Genomic DNA, 22,589 nt, shown 5'->3' on the forward strand with positions numbered 1-22,589 from the left:
GGACTTTCCTGCCTGGCTGGCTTTGTACCAGGATCTTCAGACCTCATCTTCCTGCAAAGCTAGGATTACAGGCATGAACTTACAGGTGCCTGACTTACTTGAGATTTTTAATCACTTATTTTAATTGATGTCACCATCAAAGGAAGGCTATTTGAAAGCAAATTTTAATAACATACTCGGTTTAATTGCATACAAACACAATTTTATATTTTCCCATACTGCTTATCTACAATTGTGCCGCATTTTAAAATACTTGACAGTTACAAAGTGAAAGGTTTCAAACTGATAAGTGTTTATTGCTTTAGAAAGAAACTCCTTTGGAACGCATTTCTTTGTTGTGCTTACAATTGTCCTGCAAACCTCTATTGTCCGCTTTATGGAAGAATCGGAGCAGACAAGGGCTGAGTGCAGACATGAGCAGCTCCAGTTTATGAAGGAAGTTACAACCTTCCATTTTCTTCCACTGTACTTCTCTGAAGGGCCCATGGAGATGGTTCCACTTACTGTCCTGGGGCACATCACTCTTGGGAACATCTTTGTTCTGGATCCATGGAAACTGCACCAGGACTTTGCTGCCACTCTCAGGCCCATTGTGAACTGAAGTAGCATAGTCACCATTTGCAGAGGCCACGTTTATGGTGGACACATTGCCAATGCTTTCTACAGGCCTCAGGCCCACATGGTTACTGAAACTCAGGACCTGCCAGCCCATGACCTTGGCCAGCTGTTAAACTGTGTGCTCACGGTGCTAAGACATCTGAGCCAGAAGAAAATCCTGTAGCTTCTGCTCCTGATGAGACAGTGTGATCACCCTTCCATCTCTGTGTACACCTTGGATCTGCTCAACTCCAATGTTAACTGCAGCTGAATGGACTTGCATATTAGTTTATAGCCCTGGGATGTGATGAACACCTTCACACTGAAGTCATAAACATCACTGATACTGGACCAATGAGCCTGTATGTGAGGATCCTCAGTGAGACTTGCCAAGCTGTCAATAGTTGCAGCTAATCTATTCCTCAGAAAAATATGCTTTGCTTGTTTATTTTTTTCCAGAAGCCTTTCACTGGACTGTAATAAATTAATTTCATTTTTATCAACTTTCAGACTGAAAGTCTCATTCTTTTGTGACCAAAAGCTACACTTGCTAGGTGGGTCTTCATGATGGAAAAGGTATTTCTTATGAAACAGTCTAATCAGCAGATGCAAGTTATGCTCTAGAACAAAGAGGTGGTCCGCTGCACTCAATGGCTGATTTGGGGGGAGGCCTTTCTTGCATTCAATGTCTGTCTAGAGAGATCTGCAGTGATTCTATTTTTTCCCCATTATATTATAGCTCCTTCATTTTTACTACATGCAAGATTGTTTCCTTATTCAGGTCTATCATTTTTACTATGTGTCTAGAAGTGTTTCTCCTGGGATCCTGCTTGTTAGGTATTCTATGTGCTTCTGTTTTGTAGGTAAGATTTTTTTTTTTAAGATTGGGGAAATTTTCATTGATCTTGTTGAATAGGTGTTGCATTCCCTTGCTTTGATATTCCTCAACTTCGTCCACTCCAATTATACAAAGGTTAAATTTCTTGGTACTATCCACTTGCTCTTGGATTTCCCTTTTGCATAATTTGAGTGGTTTTTTTCCATATGTGTGGTTTTTTTTTTGGTCCAGTTGGTGTATTCTGTCTTCTGTATCTGACACTCTACATTCCATTTTGTTCACTCTGTTAACTATGGCTTCCATTGTGGTTTGCATGGAGGAAATGGACTCATTTATGGATTCGATGTTCGTTCTCAAAGTAATAATCTCACCTCTTAGTGAGGTGTGTACTGCCTCTATTTTTGCTTGCACCTCCTGTTTGAGATCCTGCATCTCTTCCGATAGCTTGTCCCTGTGTTCTTTAAATTTCTGGTCTATTTTTCACTTTAATTCTTTTTGTTTTTTGTTTTTGGTCATGGGGCTTGAACTGTGGGCTTGGATGCTATCCCTCAGCTCTTCAGCTCAAAGCTAGTGCTCTACCACTTGAGCCATAGCACCACTTCCTTGCTTTAATTCTTGAGTCATTGCCTCTAGCATCTCTTGGATGTAGCTTTTGTTTTCCATTCCTGATTTGCTCCCACTGGGGCTCTCCCTTAGGTGGCTGATGGCTTTTGGGGGTAGCTTGCTATGCTGGGTGTTGAAAAACCTTGTAATTTTTCTGTGATTTTTCGCATGGGGATTCAGGGATTATTGGAGACTAATCTGAAATTCTGTTTTGGTCCATAGGTGTCTGTCTTTGCTTGATTGCTGTTTCTGGGCTGGTGGAGAGACTCTGTACCTGGTCTCAGTTCTGTTGGGGGCCGACCTCCAGCTGCTGGTCTGACCCATGTAGGGCTTTTGGCTCTCTACTGTAGATAACTGGCAGTTCCTGCCTTAGAAGGACTGAGCAGCCTACACTGCTCCTGTTTACTTCTACAGGTGCTCTTGGCAAGATTGAGTGTGCTAGATGTACTCTCCCAGTTGTTGGAGTCTGCTATGGACTCCTGATGGGTTTTGTTTTTGTTTTTGTTATTTTTTGGCCCGTTGTGGGCCTGAACTCTGGGCCTGGGTGCTGTCCCTCCGCTCTTCACTCAAGGCTGGCACCCTACCATTTGAGACACAGTGCCACTTCTGTCCACAGAGCCACTTCTGGCCCTTTGTGCTTATGTGGTGCTGAGGAATCCGATCCAGGGCCTCATGCACACAAGGCAAGTACTCTACCGCTGAGTCACCTTACCAACCTGAGCTCCTAAATATTATCAGGTGCTGGTGGCCAGAGTTGTCCAATTCCTGGCCTGAGATATATGGGCCAAGTTCTGGTAGAGTTTGGGCTTCTGGTTCTCTTGCCCTGGACACTCAGATCTTTTGCTGTTTTCCCCCCTCTGATGAGGTGTATACACAGCTTCTGGCTTCAACTGGGAGGAGTTGGTTGTGTTGCGCAGGCACCAGATCCCCAGGCCTAGTCCTGGCTCCCAGTCCCCAGCCTGGGGCACGCCAGTTGGACCTGTGCTGCTGTGTATCCCACCTGGGTTACACAGCCTGGAGTAAAAAGTTCAAGTTTCTTCCACTGTTGGCTGTTGTGACCCAGGGACGCTGTTCTTGGCTTGGGTGTTTAAGCTCCCTTCCAGGGACGCTCTTGATCTATTCTGGCCAGCTGGATGTGCTCCACGGGCTGGTGGAGCTCTGGAACAGTTCCCAGTTTTAGTGGGTTCTGCAGCCCAGGTGTTGGGGTAAGGGTCTGGGTCAAGGTCTGGGGGCTCCCACCAGCTCTGGTCTCCCTTGAGTGATACACTGCACCATGTGGGGTAATCACCCTGGAGCTAGTTGTTTTTGTGTGATGTAGGTTGCCAGTTGCTGCTGCAGAGTTCAGTTGAGATGCTTGTGGGCTGGGCCAGGTGGTGGTAGCTCTGCATGTTTCTGTCTCTGCCTTTGTCACTGCTGTTCGGGTCAGCACAGCACCAGTACCTTGCAGGTTTTCTGCTCTGGCGTTCTGTGGGCGACCTGTGTAGTTCTGGGGTTCCTGTCATGGGGCCGAGTGGGTTTGGAGGGATAGAGCCCCCTCTGCTTGGAGAGTGAGGGGTGGGGGCGGGATCTTTGTGCAGGCTCCCAGCTTGGAGGTTTCTCTGTTCGTCACAACAGCAGGTCCAACACCGGTACCTCAGGCGTCTTCTGCTTGGGTGATCTGCAGACAAACCCCTGTGTCTCTGGGGACTCCAGCAGCCCCCACCAGGCTGGGCTGGGCATGACTTGATGCATTCCCAAGCAGCCAGTAAAGGTTGGGGGAGGGCTCTTCACACTTATGTTCTGAGATTGTTGTTGTTTTTTCTTTCTTTGTTTTTTTCCCCACCTCCTGTTTTTCTCTGGATGTTCATCCTTTTTTTGTTGTTGTGGTCCGTCTCTTGGGGAAATTAACCATTTGAACTCAAACAATCTTTTTGGTCAGAGAGAGCTGTGGAGTTTCCCTACTGTCCCATTGCCATCTTGGTCCCTATCTCCAACTTTTTAAAGTTTCCAATGTTGCCTTAATCTCAAGAGCTGGTGCTCCTGGTTTTCTGTAACTGATTGAGTCAGTCTTTCTGTCTGCTTCACGAGGATTGGTGCTGCTCAAGCAAGGGACTTTTTTAGAGATCAGTTGCAGTGCCTAAGGATTCTGTTTTGGAGCAATTGCATTCCAAGAGAATGGATCAAGAGTCATGTTTTTTGTTGTTGTTGTCTCTAATTATAAATATGATATCACAGAACACAGGCATTTCTGTCAGCACTCCTCAAATTGTTCCTCACTGAGTCCCAAGGCCATAAGGAAGGTTCAAACTTTACTAACCTTTCTTGGTTGTCTGGGTCAGCGCTGGTGCCCAGTGAGTTGTGCATAGGATTGCTCTCAGGCCCTGCAGTCTCCTCTTCAGAGCCTGAGCCCTGGCTGAAGATGCACTGGGCCAGGCTCACCATGGTCTGGGACATGGACAATGGCTACATGCTGGACACAGTGTCATCCAGGCCCACCTCCTGCACCTTATTCTCACAGGCCGACTGAATGCTGATGCGTACCCTGTGAACCCTAGATGGTGCTGCTTCTGGCCAGGACCCCCACGGGGCCTGATTACAGTTGGAGGGAAAAGTCTTTGGCAGGGAGTAAGAAACTAAGGTGAATTGAATGGAGCCCTGCTCTGTTCCTCACAGTCACTGCTGAGCAGAGGCTGAACCACCCAGCCTCAGCCTTCACTTCTGCCTCTATTACTGGGAGGTTTCTCATCTATTCTTGGCTGCGAGTTCTGCCTTAGGAGTATAGGTCTCCACGTCCGTTCTGGAGCCTCCATCTCCTGTCCTGCTCCTGCTCGCTCGTCACCCCCTTCCTCCAGCACCTGCACCAAGTGAATGAAGTCCAGGCCTTGCTGCTCTCCTTTATCTGCAGGACATGATGATCCCACCCCTCAACTTCCTCTTCCTCTTCTGAGAGGGTGTGCCCTTGCAGAAGCCCTCAGGTGCAGGGTGTGGCTGGTCCCTGCCTTTAATCCTGGCTATTCAGGAAGCTGGATCTGAGCATGGAGGTTCCAAGCCAGCAGCAGCAGGGAAGTCTGAGAGAACCTTATCTCCAATTTATTACCCAAACCAAAACACTAAAATTGGAGCTGAGGCTCAAGTGGTAGAGTACAAACCTTGAGCACAAAAGCTTAGGGCCCAGGAGCCCAGGACCAGAGTTGAAGCCCCAGCACTTGCACAAAAACCTTCATGAATTGTTGTGTTGTGTTTTCTTAAAGTTCTTGGCTTCATTGATGTAGGGATATCTTGGTGAAATATTGTAACTTTTTTTTTTTTGGGGGGGGGGTCTGGTCATGGGGCCTGAACTCTGGGCCTAGGCGCTGTCCCTGAGCTCTGCAGCTCAAGGCTAGTGCTCTACCACTTGAGCCACAGCACCACTTCTGGCTTTTTTTCTTTTTGCTTATGTGGTACTGCGGAATCAAACTCAGGGCCTCATGCATGGAAGGCAAGTGCTCTACCACTGAGCCAGCTTCCCAGCCCCCCCCCCTTTTTTACAGTTAGTCTTAGTAATTTTCTCAAGTTGAATGGCCTCCTCTAGAAGTGGAGAAAATGAGATGGTTGTAGGTTTGGTGAGGGGAGAGCCTCCCACTTGTCCCCCTTGGAGACTGTCTAGGTGAAGGCAGCATGGTGTTTGCACATCAGTCTTATTCTAGCATGTACATGTTGAATGAGTTTCAATGGCAGTGAGTGTTGCAGGAAATAATTCTTAAATCCTGAATGCTGGAATCAAAGTGCCATTTAGAGCAGTCTTCTTAGAACATCCAAACCTTGGATACCAGGAATGCTGAAATCTCAAGCAGAGCTGACACTGTTGGCCACCACAAATGTGGATGGCTCTGTTATCCACTGAAAGATCAGGTGCAAATGTGAAAGATTGTGATGCTTGGTGCCAGGCGTTTGTTCCCCTTGGTAAAACCAATTTGGGGCACTGTGCAAATTAAAATACTAGTGTAGTATATTTTGATGAGACTCAGCTGTAGTGAAAGCATTCAGGTGTGGGGGGGAGGGAGGTGGTACTTGGAACTGCTTTTGAACCATGGGAAAAGTCTGGGAGAAATGACTCCTAAGGTAAGATTTGAATGATGAGGAAAGAATGTAGTGAAGGAAGAAAGTACTGTGTCCAGCAGAAAAAATGGTGTTTTCCTGAAGGAATGCTCATGTAGAAATGGGATTAGAGCTAGTTGTGGCTGAAGCCAAGCTTAAGGGGCTTCTTGTGGCATTGAGAAGGGGTCTTGGGACTTCAAAGGTGATGTAGATAGATTTGAAATGGCCAGAGTTGCTACTGGAAATCATTGTGGGATGGCTAGAATAAGACTGGAGATAGGACTGCTGGGATGTTGGGACGCTCTGGTGTGAGTGACTGTTGAGATAGAGAACATGAGATTTGCCGGCCAGGATTCAGCTTCACATGGCCTTGGCTGAGGAAGGAGAGGAACTCAAAGTTGATTGTCTTAACTGAATAAGATGTTTGAACCCAGTTACTTAGAGCCATTTCCTCCAGGGCCCTGACTGTTACATTTGTAAACACTGGGTTGACTATACTATGCTGGCAATAGCAACATAGTGTTCCCAGGTGGAGCTCCACAAATCCAGCTGCAAGGGGGATAGTCGCAGGTGTTTTTTTTCTTTTGTGTGTGTATGTTTATGCCTATAAGTGTACTAAGATTTTTGGCAAACACGTTGCATGTGAAACATTGTTCATGTGGAAGGAATAGCTGGCTTGTTAAGTTTCATGGAATAAGCATCATGACTGTCCATGACTGCTGCTAAGAGTTGCATTCTCTTATACTGAGGAGTTACAAGTACTGGCAAATGTTAGGCTCATGGCATAAGTTGCAGGTAATAATGTGACATCACATCAGACCGTACCCTGGGCAGGCATCTGTCCCAGCAGGCAGATGAACCAGTCCTACTTGGGTTATTTTGAAGTGGGCCCTGACATTGTTCTCTAGTGCTTTGTGTCCAGTGATGTCCCTAACTAGTACACACTGCTAAGGAACACAGCTCTTTCTGACCATATATCTTGAAATGTGGCTGCATCTCTTTTAAAAAATGACTGTAAGTGGCTGCCTCTCTTGGAAGGCCTTCCACATGATATTCAGTGTTTGAAGAATGTATAGTGGCAGTGCTCTCCTGACTTTGATTAGAACTGAGATACCTCTAGGCCTCTTACATGTACCTTTAGGTTCTCTTCATGTATCAATTCATGGAAAATAAGCAGATATTTCTCTGCATTTTTCTTTTTCTGTTGAGTATTCACATCTTAACAAAAGATAAGATACAAAATAGACACCAGTGTCAGACTTTCTGTTAAGCCACGAATTTTGGTTGAGCCATCAATTTGATTCCCTTGAAGAATGACATTTGTATTGTAATTTACATGTTCTTTTAGTTGGAATCTAGACACCATGTATATGTATCAAGTGTATGCGAGATTATTGGCCCAGCTGTTCTACCTGCTACTGTTATACTGAATTAAAAGGATGCCCATTACGTGGTTTTGGTAGTCTAGGACATGGTCATCAATGCCCCCTGGAGTTAGCAACGTTCTGCCATCCCACTTTAGCTATATTATACTTGCATTGTTCTCAGAGGAGGCTTCAGGTTCAAGGAACCTCTGGGTTGTGCCCTGTAAATTTTATAATGTGGCACCTACTGGCTATGAAGATGAGGTGCACTGGATAATGTATAATCAGGTAAAGTGGTTTCATAACATGAGTTAAATAAAGGCAATCGCAATGAAAGCAATAGTATTGTAAAAATTGTCCTTTGGGGGAAAAGGAAGGTGATGAGGAGCCCAAGTTTGATCACTATACATTGCGTGCATATAGGGAAAATTCAAACAGAGGGGAGGGGAAACACCATCTGTTGTGTTGGAGGCAAGGCTTAGCAAGCAGGAGGCTGAGTTCAAGCCCTAATGTCCCCCCAAATATCCCCAACAAAAAGCGATATTCTCTATGATATTCTAGAGATCTTTTGATTTCTGTCTACAAGCTCAGGGGCAACATGGTAAAGACCTGGTGCTAACCAGTAAGTGGTAGGAAAATGGAGGAGAAAGAAGAGACAGGACTCGTCTCAACAGGTGAGGACTCTTTATTGAGGAACAGCAAGGGGCAGCAACTTTCCCCTGGGATTGGAGGTTGTTGTGCAAGGAGGTGATTGGAGTTAGGCTTTTATGGGGCATGAAGACAGAGGTTATGGCAAAAGCTATTAGGTATGGAGAGGTGAGGGCTTTTGCTAAGTTTTCAGCCAGGCTTAGATCAGATTGTCCTGCCTGCTTCAAGCATGTCCCTGCATACCTGGTGCTTTGCCTGATGTCTGCATGCACCTGGGTTAATAAGGTGGGGGTTAATCCTTTGGTCAGTACTGACTGAAGGTTGAGAAGACAGCTGCTTTTCCATTCAAGGCTAATTTATTTCCAGATTTCAGATAAAGGAAATACAGTAAGAACCAAACTTGCCAATCAAATGAACCAAATTTATGACTTCAGATTTAAGGGATAGAAGTCATTTACCTGTTCTATCACTTTCGTTTTGATGAATCAAAGATTAAGAGTATGGTCCTAGTTTCAGAACAGGAAAGTCTCAAAAGGCAAAGCCAAGCATTTATGAACTAACTGCAGTTTTAGTAAAATTATTGCTAAAAAAAAAATAAGAACCGCATTTATCCCTGGTTTTAGAAAATGGTGATCTGCCTTCAAAATATTAGTAATAGATAACAGATACATCTTACATTTTATTTCTGGCTTTTCAAGTACAAACCCTATCGCTTCTGGTTTTTGTTTTTTTTTTTGTTTTTTTTTTTTTTGAGATGTGGTCTCTCTGTATCCCAGTCTGGCTTTGAACTTTGAATCCTCCTCCCTCAAGGTTGAAAGTACTGGGATTACAAGCATTCATCACCATACTTGGTTCTCAGAAGATACGGCCTAGGGTGCCAGACCTGCTTTCCACAGCACTACTTCCAATCCTTTGTTTCTGTGGAAAGGAATGAAATTACTTTGAGATTTCTGAAAGCTTTATTAAAGTAAGACAGCAAGGACACATCAGGGTGTTTTTTTTTTGTTTAATTTTCATGATGAGTGGGAAGCTGTGGGAACATGCTGGACTGTATCCTGAATGACCTGTGCCTACTTCTGGAAAGAGGCCATTGGGTCATCTGGCCTCTGATGCTCCATTCTGTAGGCCTCCATTTCCTCCTCCATGGGCTCCCGAGTGTCATATATGCTTGCTATATGTGCTGTGCTATTTTGAAAGAGAATATATTTCTGCAGGCGTATGTGATATTTTTTTGGGAGGGTCCGGTCGTGGGGCCTGAACTCTGGGCCTGGCCACTATCCCTCAGCTCTTCAGCTCAAGGATAGCGCTCTACCACTTGAGCCACAGTGACTTCCAGCTTTTATCTTTTTGCTTATGGAGTGCTGAGGAATTGAACCCAGGGCTTCAGGCATGCAAGGCAAATGCTCTACCACTGAGCCACCTTCCCAGCCCCCGTATGTGATATTTTTATATTAATGCTGCAGTGTGCCTCTTGAGTTTCCTACCACAGGATTAGGGCTTTGCTTGTCCATCAGGTTGTGAAACTGTTCTCATTTGCTGCAATGTCCCCAAAAAGAACATGATTCATCCTTCATATAAATCTGGGTTTCCAGGACCAAGAATATCTTTAGGAGCCCTCCTTTCCCTGCTCAGTATGACAGCTCTGGTTCTAGGTTTGGTGAAAATGAGGAACTTTTAATATTTTTGTTTTTGGATGTGTCTGATTTTTTTTTTAGTGTAGGGCCAGTAATAGGCTCCATTGTTCTTCATGACTCCAGATGTAGGCTTTATTTGAAACGGGAGTATGATCTTAGCCAGGTCTTAGCCAGGTCTAGTATCAGGCCAGCTACTTCTATAAACACAACTAGCCAGGTGGATCTATGGTCTCTGTTTGGGAGTTGTCACCGTGACTGTGATCCTCCAAAGTCATAACAAACTTCCCTTGATGTGGATGCTACTTCAGACTTTGAGCTCCAACAGTACTGCAGGGCACATGAGATGACAGTGTAATGGTACTGAAAGAGAGACTCAAACACAAAATGGCAATAGCCACTGAAGGATGGAGGACAACTGAGGTAGAAACTGAGGAAACTTGGTTCTGTGTGTTTCTGGGACCTGATATTCTCCATCATGGAGAGAGAAGACTTGGTCAGGCTTGAGGTTGTTGCTGAAGATATGTGTAGTGAGGACATAGGGTCTTTAGTATTTTCCGTGCTGATCTGTGACCACTATTGTTGGGAGATAGTTGCATCTTCTGGAGTTGGCCCTTTCAGGTCAGCTTGGCATAAAATGGTTTGAATCTTATCAGAATAGAGAGGACATAGTCCCCTGAATTTGTGTAGGTGGTTCATTTGCACCAAGGAAAGTTCTTGTAATCTTGGACCAATGTTGTCCAGTGAAGTTAGCCAATTGAGGAGACCATTTCATCTGTGAAATCCAGTACATCTATAGGATTTGCAGGATGGCAGCTATCTGGAGGCATAAAAACTGGTTCCAGCATTTGGTTGTAGGATTCTCTCTATTACTCTGTCCTTTTTTAAAGTAATATTTCAAAGCCTTGATGTTTTTCTTGGTCTCTGGACAGACTGAAAAGTAGGATAATTGTTCAGGTGTTCTCTTCTGAAAGAACCAGTTTGTCCATCCCAGTACTGAGCTGCTCAGCCTGCACATTCTTGTCTTTTAGGCTCCATGCTTTCTCTGTGGAGATGTTCCAAATGATAGGATTTTTAGCAACATGGTCCTCTCCTTCCTGATGCCATTATGTTGATGTTGTGGTAGCTCATCCCTCTGGAACTCAAAACAGTATGTGAAAAGAGGCTAATCACAGTGGAGTTGATGCTTTCCTAGTTGCAATCGCACTGTTTTAAAAGGCCACGTCATGGGCAGAAACTGGATAATAGAAGTTTCCAATGATTTCTAGAGAGACTTTCCACATAGCTTTGGTCAGATGCCAGGGGAGTTCCCCAAGACAATAGGCCCTCCATCTCCTTTGATGGTTTGCCTAAACTTCGGAGGGCTCTGGCAGTGGTCTGATTTTTCTCCCCCTTAATTTGGGGGAAATCTCTCTGTAGCTGTTGAATGTGACCAATAACTGGAAGTCCTTACCCTTCTGCAGATGACTTGGGCATGGTTTAAATGTCCTGGTTTCCTTTATTTGCATCGATACATGCGGGCAGGGCACATTTGGATATTTCAATGGCTATGTGACTCCAATTAGCTTTTGCGCAGAACAGATGCAAGTGTCATACTCACACAAGTCAAAACAAAGACACATCAAGTGCTGAAAAATTTGTAGGTCCTTTAACAAGTTGAGTGGAGATTTTTAAAGGCAGAAAAGGTTAGATATTGTTGCCAAGGAGGCTAGGTACTGAGCAATTAAGGGATCACTTGAGGCAATAAGGAACAAGCCAGGCCCAGGGAGGAGGTGGTCTTTTCTGTAACTCCAGAGGGACATTACCATGGCCCTTCTTGTAAAACTGAAGTCCGCCTCCTAGGATGGAGTCAGTCCTATTTGGCATATTAGAATTTGGAGAAAAGTCATTTTCCTGTTTGCTTTAAGATTAAGGTGAAATTTATCTTTGGGGGTAATTGAGGCTGTCTACTGAACATGAGACTCCTTTCTCACTAATTCTATTTGTTAGAGGTTTGGGTCCTAATGTAGTATCATGCTGTTTTTAGCCTCAGATGGAAGTGTGATAGGCAAGGTATATCTTTATCATAGCTTGTAAAGTGTCACTCTGGCTACTATACAGTGACCCCTGTGGGAGGAGAGACCTCAGATCTATTATACCCCCCAATGTCTAGGACCTCAGTAAACTGAGGAAATAGATGGAGGGTACTTTTCTCTGGATATTGTCTCACTAACTAGGGTAGTGTTGCTTTGTCTTTGTGTACTGCTTAAGTATGAAAGAATACTTGAGAATTTTTCCTGTGCTGCTAGGATGCTCCAAAATCTTCAAAACCTGTGCACATTGTCTGTAGCCACCTAGCTCATGAGGCAAACATTCTACCACTTGAGCAACAGCACCACTTCCAGTTTTCTGGTGGCTTATTGGAGATAAGAGTCTCACAGGTTTTCCTGTCCTGGCTGGGGGTGGCTTTGAACTGCAATCCTCATATCTCAGCCTGAGTAGCTAGGATTACAGGCATAAGCCACCAGTGCCTAGCTTCCCATTGCTTTTTAAAGGTGCACCTAAAGTCACCAAGTTCAAGAGCCTCCATCCCAGAGTGTGAGTTGGGTCTCCATTGGTGTCTCCTTGGACCATATGAAGCAGTGATTCATTATGTACTAACCCAGTAAGGGAACATGCTGTGAGAGTTACAATCCAGATCTTGTTGGTCTTGACTTACTTTTCTCTGGACTGTGTTATGATAGTTCGTTAGTATTCTGTAGATAATCAATGGATCAAACTGGAGATAGCACAATGACATTTCAGTGGTACTCCTATGGAGTCCAATCTGTTGCATGTCTTCTTTGAGGCTGAGGTAATTTCCAGGTGTGTACTTCATAGGGAGTGGATGGGGAGACCTAGGCTTCTGTTCTCATAGGAGTGTATCTTGTCTCGTGGATTCATATTTGGCAAGATGTGCTGACCTGAAAATATTGCCTTGGGAAGGGATTTATGACATTTAACAGCTTTTAATTAAGGATTTCTGCTCTCAAGATGGAAACTGAGTTGAGCTAATGACTTGGACTACTATACTGAAGGCTATGTGACTTTCACTTGGGCATCAAGATAGAGTGAACCACCTAGGGCTATATCTAGTCAAGAAGCCCTGAGGCCATTTGTGTCTATGCAAAAATGTCTCATTTTACTATCACACTCTGATTTCTAGATTTGTTAGGTCCTGGGTGGTTATGTGCCAGGTTATCCAGGGCTTGGTTTTAGGATGTGACTTCCTTTGGGACATGTCTGTCTGTGCTCTGGTCCAGAGTAGTCTGAATCTAGAGTAGGTATCTGTGTGGTATCAGCAGACAGGATATGTGGCCACTGTTGAGCCCACCTTCCCTGCACTGCTATTGCTTTTTTGCCAGATTAAGCAAACAAAACAATGAAGTTTTCAGGCCAGATCTACCACACTCCATTCCAAGAGAGTTCAGTTCCAGGTTGTATTGTCTCTGTTTTACTTGGAGCAGAGCAAGTCCAACAAGTAGCTTCCAAAGACCTACTTTTACATTTTCTCCCATTCCTTCAATAAACCAATGTGTACTATTCCCATATCTGGCTTTCTTATGGTACTTCTGTATCTCCTACATAAAATTTTTCTCATGAAAGGAGCACATGAACTGAGAAGCACATTGCTCTCTGCATGTAACAAGCAAATCTAGGCTCTAATCGCTTTCTTTGCTGTTGCTTGTCCATATGGACCACTATCATCTGAACTAAATCTTCATTATCTTCTGCCATCATCCCTAGCATGTTCATATGTGGCCAATCCTTTCACTGATTGAAGTTGATTTTGTGATTAAGATCTCTATTGCTAAAGAGTCTGAATTCTTGGTACCCTTGTCTTTATGTGAATTCTGACTGTCCTTCCACTCTGGCTGTGGAAGCTCAAGCTAAGCTCCAGCAGAGCCCATGTACTCTTGTCCATATAACAGCTCTTTTTCTATTCTCTTGGCCATATGAATTGAAAACACCTTGCTGTACTACTTGTATCCCTTGGTGAGAGCATCTAGGACTAGAACCACTGAAACATAAGTGGATGAAAGACATGGATATCTCACTGGTACTTAATTTTATTTTTTTGCAATGAGGCATGTTATCTCTGAGCTCATGTATTTTATTTGATGGAGAAGTTTATATGATGGAGAAGTTATCTCTTGAACTTTAATTTTGAAGGGGATATTTTCATCTGATTCTACTTAGGTAGAATTGGCCCCTCAAAGGGCTGGTGACTACAGACCACATAGATTGGTGAAGTTGCACTTGGGGGTAACTCAAGCTTCTGAATGATCCAAGGTCACAGTATCATGAGGACAGTCTCCTGGGTACAGGCTATAGATATGCCACTGTCAGGGTCAGGACCAGGTAGGACATGGAATTTACCCTCCACAGATCAAATGAAGTATGTCACCTCCCTGTTGGCATTGAAGGTAAGCTCTGTGCAATCCCATGGATGTCTTGAATTCAGAACCTAAGCTCTATGACCCTGACTAGGAACCTTTAAAATAGACTGTGTTCTCTCTATTCCTTTCACTAATTAGCCAGACAATCTTAAGCCAGAGACTAACCACTGTGGTATCAGAATCTAAGCTTCAGTCATCCAATGGACTCTGATACTACAATAAAGTTGTCTTCATTGGTTATGCCTTAGAAAGTGGCAGTGCAGAGTGTCTATAAGGGAACCTTGAGCAAGTATGGAAAGATAGCTCTTTTTGCAAGTGTGGAGAACAAGTTTCAACAATTGGGTGAGAATTCTTTGTGCGTTTCTCTTGCCAGAAGAATTTTAGAGATCTTAAAGGAATGTCTGTTACTATGTATCCTTCTAAGCTTTTCAATTATGTGGACATCAACAGTTGGTCAGGACTCTTCCACATTTTCAGTGTTGACGTGGATAATCATCACAGCAGTACAATGTCCTGCACGTTGCTTGATGCTTATCCTCTCTTGACTATTCCTATATACTGTTAGTGTGTACTGTAGTAGAATATGACCAGTGATTTGCACTTTCTAAGCATGACCAAAGAAACTATCTCTAACCTCACAAGTTGGGGTCTGGCTTAATGATACTCAAGAAAATTAAATGTTTGACTTATTCTCCCTTGGGCTTTTATGGATGGTATACTAGATACCTAATGCTTTTTGTCCATGACCTTAGCATTCTCGGAAAGTATGTTTTCTAAATTCAGGGTGGTGCTCTCCTCCATCTATCTCTCCTGGGGAAAGCTCCTTTAGCTTGGTTTCTAGGTGTCAGGACTTGATTTTTGTGTTCCTGTTTCTCTAAGGAATTCTTTGACCACTAGACTTTTGTCATGAAACTTGTAGGTCTGATGTCTTCATTGTAGTACACATTTAAACCCACACCAGTTACTACTTGGGGCTGTGTCCCTGAATGAATCTGGTGGTCTCTGTGTGACATGTTCTGGGTCTTACATAGTTTTGGCAGAGGCCAAGTGGGGAACTGTGCTGTCTCAGATTAAAGCTGTGAATTATATAAAGCTGCCTTCTGAATTGTATACTGTATGAAAAACGCTTGAAATCAAGAAGCTTTGTGTCCTTAACTGTTTCCTGTACAGATAGAAATGCTTCATATGCCTAGTGCCCCAAAGCAAAGTTCAAAACAACTTTGTTGGAAAGTTTTACAGATTGTGGAGCCTTGATTGGGGGTACTCAAGCAGCACCTGAGTCAGCCATTCTGCCTTGGGCTTTTATGGCTAATGTGTTGAATGCTTGCCTTTTAAGTATATATTTAGCACATTCAGGATTGTTTCTTCATCAAAGCTGATGATACTTCTCCCCAGATACTGATAGGTGGCCCTGGCTTCATGTCTCAAGGATCTTCAGAGCTAAACCTGCAGCTCTGCATTGGGCTCACATTGTTAGATCTCTGCATTTAGACTATTCCCAGAGGGAATGACCTTAAGTAAGGATGTCTGAAGATGTCTGAGAATATACCTAAAAAGAAAACAAAACTGAGGACAATCTTCAGATAACCCTTGCAGCAGTGGGTTGTGCCATGTCTTCTCTTGATAAGCGATCTGGTTACTATCTTGTTGGAGTGCTACAGACCACCAGCAGGATTTGCTCTGTTGCTGTCCTCACCAACCTAGATCTCTATGGTGCTCACTTGCTGGTTAATGCCAGCTCTCTTCTCTTCCTACAAATAGCATTTATAACAGAACCCACTAGTGTTGAGCAATGCCAGTAGTGATGGAACCATAACAAATGCTGGCTGTGAATGACTGTTAACTTTCTTCCAGTCATCTTATATCAGAGGAAAGAAAATTTAGTTGGGAAGGTTTTTTTCTAGAATGTTAGGATTACATTTTAGAACATTTGCTTCAGGTTGATCTAGATATATTTTACTAATATTGGCAGTCTACACAAGATACACTGTGGTTTTTGTTTCTCTTTTGCCAGTCATGGGGCCTGAACTCTGGGCCTGGACGCTGTCCTTCAGCTCTTCAGCTCAAGGCTAGCACTCTATCACTTGAACCACAGCACCACTTCTGGATTTTTCTGCTTAGGTGGTGCTAAGGAATCAAATCCAGGATCTCGTGCATGCAAGGCAAGCACTCTCCCACTGAACCATCTTCCCAGCCCTACACTGTGGTTTTTAAGTATGTAGAATGTGATGAATCCTTAGATCATAGCTGACAGGACCAACCTCTCTTAGGTGACACTGTTTGCTGGTTTTCACTATACTGTTCTTATATAAAACACACTTTGATCTGGTTCATGCCTCAGAACACTACTCTTTTCCCTCCCCTATTCAGTCCCTTGATCAAGTTCATGGTTTATTATCATTTAGGATCCAGCTTTTGCATAAGTAAAAAAACATGAGTGAGTCACTGGTACCAGACTAATTTCTCCTCAACTGTGTATGTATGCCCCATTTTCTGTATTGTCAGGCATTTTGGCTGATTCCATAACTTGGTTATTGTGACCAGCATTGTGATAATCATGGCTATGCAGGCACACTTTGATTGTTTTTCCCTCTCTGGATCTAGGCCCAAGAGTGCTATTATGGAGTGATAAAATGTATCTGTTTCCAAATGAACCTCTCTAATGGTTTCCATAGTGTTTGAATTAATTCACATTCCTACCAAAAATGTATGTGGGTTCCTTTAACTTCCATCTTCGCCAGCATTTGTTGTTTATTTTTTCTGTAGTCATTCTGGCTGGGATGAAACAGAATCTGCCATTGGATATGCTCTTCCTTTAAGGAGGTTGAATATTTTTAGTTCTTTTGAAAATTGTTTAGTGCATTTCTCTTATAAATTGAGCTTTTGATTGCTTTGGTATTTAATTTGAGCTCTTTAGATATTTAGATGGTAAATGTTTATCTGAAAAGCTAAGAAACACCTTGTTATATTCCTTTGCTTGTCTTTATCATGGTAATTTTTTCCTGTGTGCAGAAGCTTTTAAATTTGAGTAGGCAATTCTTGCCCTTACTTCCTGGGCTATTAGGAGACTTCAGAAAAAAAATTGTGTACCTGTGTAATTTCAAGTCTTCCTATATTAGCTTTAAAGTTTTCAAGTCTAACATTTAAGAACTTGGACCAATGTACAAAGTTTTTTTTAATAGAGTTAGAAACAAGTTTGTGTTTTATGCAGTAAGGTTTTTGTAGATCACCAATACTATTTGTTGCCAAGTCTGTCTTTTTTCTAAGGTATGTTTCTGGCTTGTCAAAAATAGAAACCTGACTGTTGCCATGTGGATTATTTCTGGGCCTTCTGTCCCGTGCCATTGTTTCTTGTGTCTCCTTCTGTGAACCACCACTCTGTTTTTGTTACTATGGCTTTGTAGTATAACGTGAAGTGTGGTATCGGGATAACATCAAGTTTTGCTGTAAACATATATATATATATATATATATATATATATGTTTTCCATATTTATATGTAACTATATACCTATATATAATGCTCCTATATCTATAAAGTTTTCAATTTCCATTTTTATTTCTATTTTTTGTGAAGAATGACCTTGAAATTTTGAGGGGAATTGGGTTGAATCTGTAGAAAACTTTCAATATTATAGTTATATTGACAATATTTTGCCAACCATCCGATCTATCTTACTGGGAAATTATCTCCATCCTCAAATGAAGGTACTTTCCATGCTTCACAATACTGATAGTTTGGTCCAGCCAGCTCTGCTTCCATCTGCCTGAAGACAAAGTACTGGAATATGACTCTTCTGTTGGCATCACTGCCTAGAGTCAAAGGGGCTTCTTTAATTGTCTTAAAATAAGGCTTTGGCCACATTTTCTCTGGAGGAACAGTAGCACTTGAAATAAACCACATTTCGTTTCCTTCACTTCTGTGATAGTATTTATTTAAAAGCTTGTGATTCTCTTGCACTTGTTGAGATCTTACTATATGGTAGAAATCCATCATGGTTGGGGGTTTGGTAACCCATTTTCACCTCAGCTTATAAAGGATTCCACTGTTTGACCTGCTGATTGCCAGCTGGTTACATCAATTGTCCAATTCCCAAAGGAGTAAAATGGCAACCAAGACTTCATATTGATGGTTGAGCTGATGCTAATGTTCTCAGCTATCTTTTCAATATGGCTCATGGAGACTTCCTTTATTCTGCCCAAAAAACTTAATGGGTCTCTCACACAACCTATGGGTCTAGAAATGTCTGTAGTTCTGGTTTATCCCTGCTCAGTGCCAGAGAAATATGGTTGGGAGCACTGGGTGCCAGTATACTCTTCTCTAGGCTCTTATCTTCCCATGAGACCTAAAGAGATCAGAGCAGGAAGAACTTAATCTCAACAGCCTCAGTGATGCCTCCATTCCTCACTTCCCAGTGTTCCTGCTGTACATGTTTGTGCTTGCAATACATATCAGAGCCCGGCTCATATTCAGCCAGTACCTCTTGAGGTTGCCTAGAAGTTTTGACCTAAAATTTCCTGTTGCTCACAAGAATTGAGCTGCTGTGTTGAGCAAAATCTTGTTTTTTTTTTCAGTCTCCAGGAAGTCATCTCAGATAAGAAGTTTCTCTAAGATCTCAAAAGAGGGATGCTAACTTTGTAACCATCTGTGGCTATATAAGTGGGTGAGGACCTGTTCTGTGATTTTTATTTTTGGCAGCTATTACCTATTTTTGCTCCTTCGCTGACGAGAATTGTCTTGAGATTTCACATCTGCTCAATTTCTCCTTCTGTTCTATTCTGAATCTTCCCAAGAATATTGCCTAATGGACTTCATGCTGTAGAGTATCCTTTAGCTGTCTCCTTAGGGAAATTATCCTGTGATAGATGCCTACCACCATGATCATGCCTATAAGCCAGCAAGGATTAGTACAGAATGACATCCCAATCTCAATGCATATCTCTGCCTATCAGCGGTTGCATTATTACCCACAAACATGGATAGATGTGACAGTGAATCTGTCATGCAGAGTACACAAGGTATACTATCTGCAAGTCTGCATGTTTGGCTTTCATGTCCCACCCTTTCAATCCCACCAATGAGTGGGGATATGATCCAGTGACTGTCAACTTTCCAGAGTTGCTAGCATACTCTGAGAGCTGTACCCCTACCTATGTTGGCATATTTCCTTCAAGTAAACTCTTTGAAAAGGTGTGATGGGTTGACAGAAATTGAAACAATAAGAGAAGGGTATCTTTGGATTCTCACTCAGTTCATGCAATGACTATATCCTGGAGTTATTCAGAATTGATATTCATTATTTCTCTTTTATGATGCTTTATCATGGTGCCTACCTAGCTTTGTGAGCTGAGTTGTTCATGAAGTAGGTTTTATCTGAGCCATAAACCCCCTTGGTCATAGTGTACCTTGACTTTAGTATCTAGTGGAGCCTCACAGTAACCCAAAAACTCTCAAGAAAAGAGGAATGAAATTATTCTAACTTGAGTATCTAGATATGGTCGTCTTAAACTATGATTTATGAGTTTCCATACAACATGTTTGACCTTATAAATTCCTTTTTATGAAAATAATTTCTTTTGTAAACTCACAAGAAATGAGTAGCTCCACTCAGGAGAAGTCTTGCTTCTCAGTAAGAGGCCAGCTGGTGGAGGAGTGTCCATAAGTCCCAGAAATGGATAAGGATTCTAACTTTACTGTTAGTCTATAGTGGTGGGAATTGAGTTTTCTATTCCGTAAGGCTCAAGTGGTCAATCATCTTTGACCTATTGTTGAGTCCATTGTTATTCTGGATTACACTTCAACTGGCAGCATATGGATTACTTGGTAAATAGATTTGAGCTGTACCAAAATATGTGTAGGCATCCAGAAGTTTGTGTTACCTCCAAAGTCCAAACATGCTTGAAAAACATTAGGCTGATCTGCTTCTTGGTGCCAGGTACAAGTAGAGCAACTTGCCACTAATTTCAGAAGATGATATCATCAGCCTAGGCCACTGATTCAGCAGGACTGAACCTTGCGGAAATAACCATCTTCTCACTTGTAGTACTTGTATGTCTTGCTAAATCATGTAAGGTCTGTCTGAAGTGCTGTGGACCCAAGGGAGAAGAGAATGAGAATTAATGTAATCATAAACTTTATAGAGGCCTGTTTATGTCCATGGCATAACTTTACATAAAGGCAAACTTCAGATTATGGTAAACAGTTAACCCTTGCTAGCCCGTTTGTATATCTTAATATCATTTCATCGAGGTCATAAAGATAAGGCATGGAAATATTTAGTCTCTGTGGATTAAAATTTTTTGTGCCAGTCCTAGGTCTTAATTCATGGCCCAGGCACTGAGTTTTGCTACTCAAGGCTAGTGCTCTGCCACTTGACTCACAGCCTCTCTCATCTTCATCAACCAGCAAGAAGGACGGTCTCAGGGACTTTGTTGCCTGGGCTGGCTTTCAACCGTGGTCCTCACATCTCAGCCTCCTGAGTAGCTTGGATTACAGGTGTGAGCCACTGGTATCTGGATGAAACTATTTTCATTATCTCCCACTTGTATGTTTATTGCCTAGTCTCGCTTTCAAGTGGCTACTTGAAAGCATCTTTGATAAGTGCTACCACCTACATGAACCAGGGAAACCCCCTACATGAACCAGGGCAACAACAATTACATTTAGGCTTTTTTTTTAGTGTTTCAACTGTGTTAAGGTCTATATTGAGTTCAACATTAAGTCAATATCTTTAGGTCTCTTCCACTGAAGTAAAAAAATAAGTTTTAAAGCTCTTAATGAGTTCAAAGCTTAACAGATTTTAAAGTGTTCAATGCAGCATTAACTGCAGCTCTTTAGAACTCCCCATGTTTAACTGAGGGCTAAGGACTTCCGAGAAAGCTCCAATGACTTCTTGTGGCTTCCTAGTACCTATGGCAGAAGGTACTTGGGTAAGCCTTGCTACAAATTGCAGAGCTCATTGTCAAGCAAACCTTGGAAAAAACAGTCATCTTTGGAACAAAGCCTTCTTGGATCTTGTTTTAAGCAGACAGCAGGAAATGGAATCCTGTATAAGTCTCAGGCTGTATTGGGCTCAGCATCGAATGTTGCTTACTTACTGAAATGCTAGATATACCAGATATAAATGATAAATGATTTTGTGGAATCCAAAAATGATAGAAATAAGGTTTCATAGTCATGATATGACTTTGACTAGGCTTTATCTTAAAGCCATTTGGTTGTCTTTGGACTCTGGAACATATGTATATGGTTCATGCATATAAATTATGGTCTTGGTTATTCAAGGTGGTCCAGAAAGTATATGTCCACTGTGGAATATTGGCCAATGGATATTTCCCTTTGAACCAAAAAAGTAACTTTATTCAAGCTTATTAGTGAAGCAAATAAGATACATAAACATACAACTATGGAGGCTGACAAGTTCCAATCTCATCCATTTGCAAGCTGGAGAGCAAGGAAAGCTCAAGAGACAATTCAGTGTAGGTACAAAAGCCCAAGAGCCATAGGATCTGGTGGTCAAATTGTTACTTAGAGGCTGCTTATGAACCCAGATTTCCAAGATGGATATACTAGTTTAATGTCCACTTACATTAATCTGTAAGGATAGATCTTTGTCTACTGATTCAAATGCTAGTGCCTTCCAGAGACATCCTAAGATGGACAAGTGCTGACCAACTTTCTGCATGAGCCTTACCCTAGCTGAGTAATTGATTTCTCACACTACCCAGCAGTGCAGTTGCCTTCAACATTGGTCACATTAGAACTTCAGTCCCAGCTTCTCTCTGACCTTGGGTAGATCTCAGATACAAATTGGAGAACATGTTGACAGAACTTGGATTCTGGACCATGATTCTGAGCACTTCCTCAGACATAGCAGTTCATAGGATGCAGTTCCCGGATGCAATGAGCATGAATGGGTCAGGGATGGCTGCTCAGCTTCCAGTAGGGTGTTCTGCATTTTGAATAGAGCACCGCTGCCTGCCTGTTTGGGTTATCAGGCAGAATATATCACAAGATGGCATGTTCTGAGTTTTGTATACATTTTGTTCATGACTTTTAAAAGGATCAAGATAATAAAACTACAGCAAAATTTTAGTCGGGTCTCACCCTGAAAGCTTTATCCCAAGGACTCTGTGGGCAGTTGATTTAGGAGAAGAGCCCAGTGAGAGGAGCCCATATCCTGGGGAGAACAAAATAGTAAAGGAAACGCCAGGACAGTGTACTGAGATCACCATTTAAGGACAAAAACAGAACCTTGTGAGACACAGTGGCAAATAACCCTGAAGACTCAGTGGCCTACAATCACGACTGTTGATATCTTCTCCTGCCTATACAGTCTGTGGGCTGGTGAAGGCTGACCGTGTACTCCTGTGTTCCCAATATACATATGGCAAAACACAAAGTATTTCCGAGTGTGGAGTGGAATCATTTGGC

General features: G+C 42.6%; 1 pseudogene; it reads right to left on the minus strand.

Annotated features, from left to right (window-relative positions):
* Window positions 1-301: 301 nt before the first annotated feature.
* LOC122098086 overlaps window positions 302-22,589 on the minus strand; it is a 51,514-nt pseudogene continuing 29,226 nt past the window's right edge.

Source organism: Dipodomys spectabilis, unplaced genomic scaffold, assembly GCF_019054845.1.
Source record: "Dipodomys spectabilis isolate Male_0828 unplaced genomic scaffold, ASM1905484v1 ptg000457l, whole genome shotgun sequence".
In the NCBI taxonomy this organism is placed as follows: Eukaryota; Metazoa; Chordata; class Mammalia; order Rodentia; family Heteromyidae; genus Dipodomys; species Dipodomys spectabilis.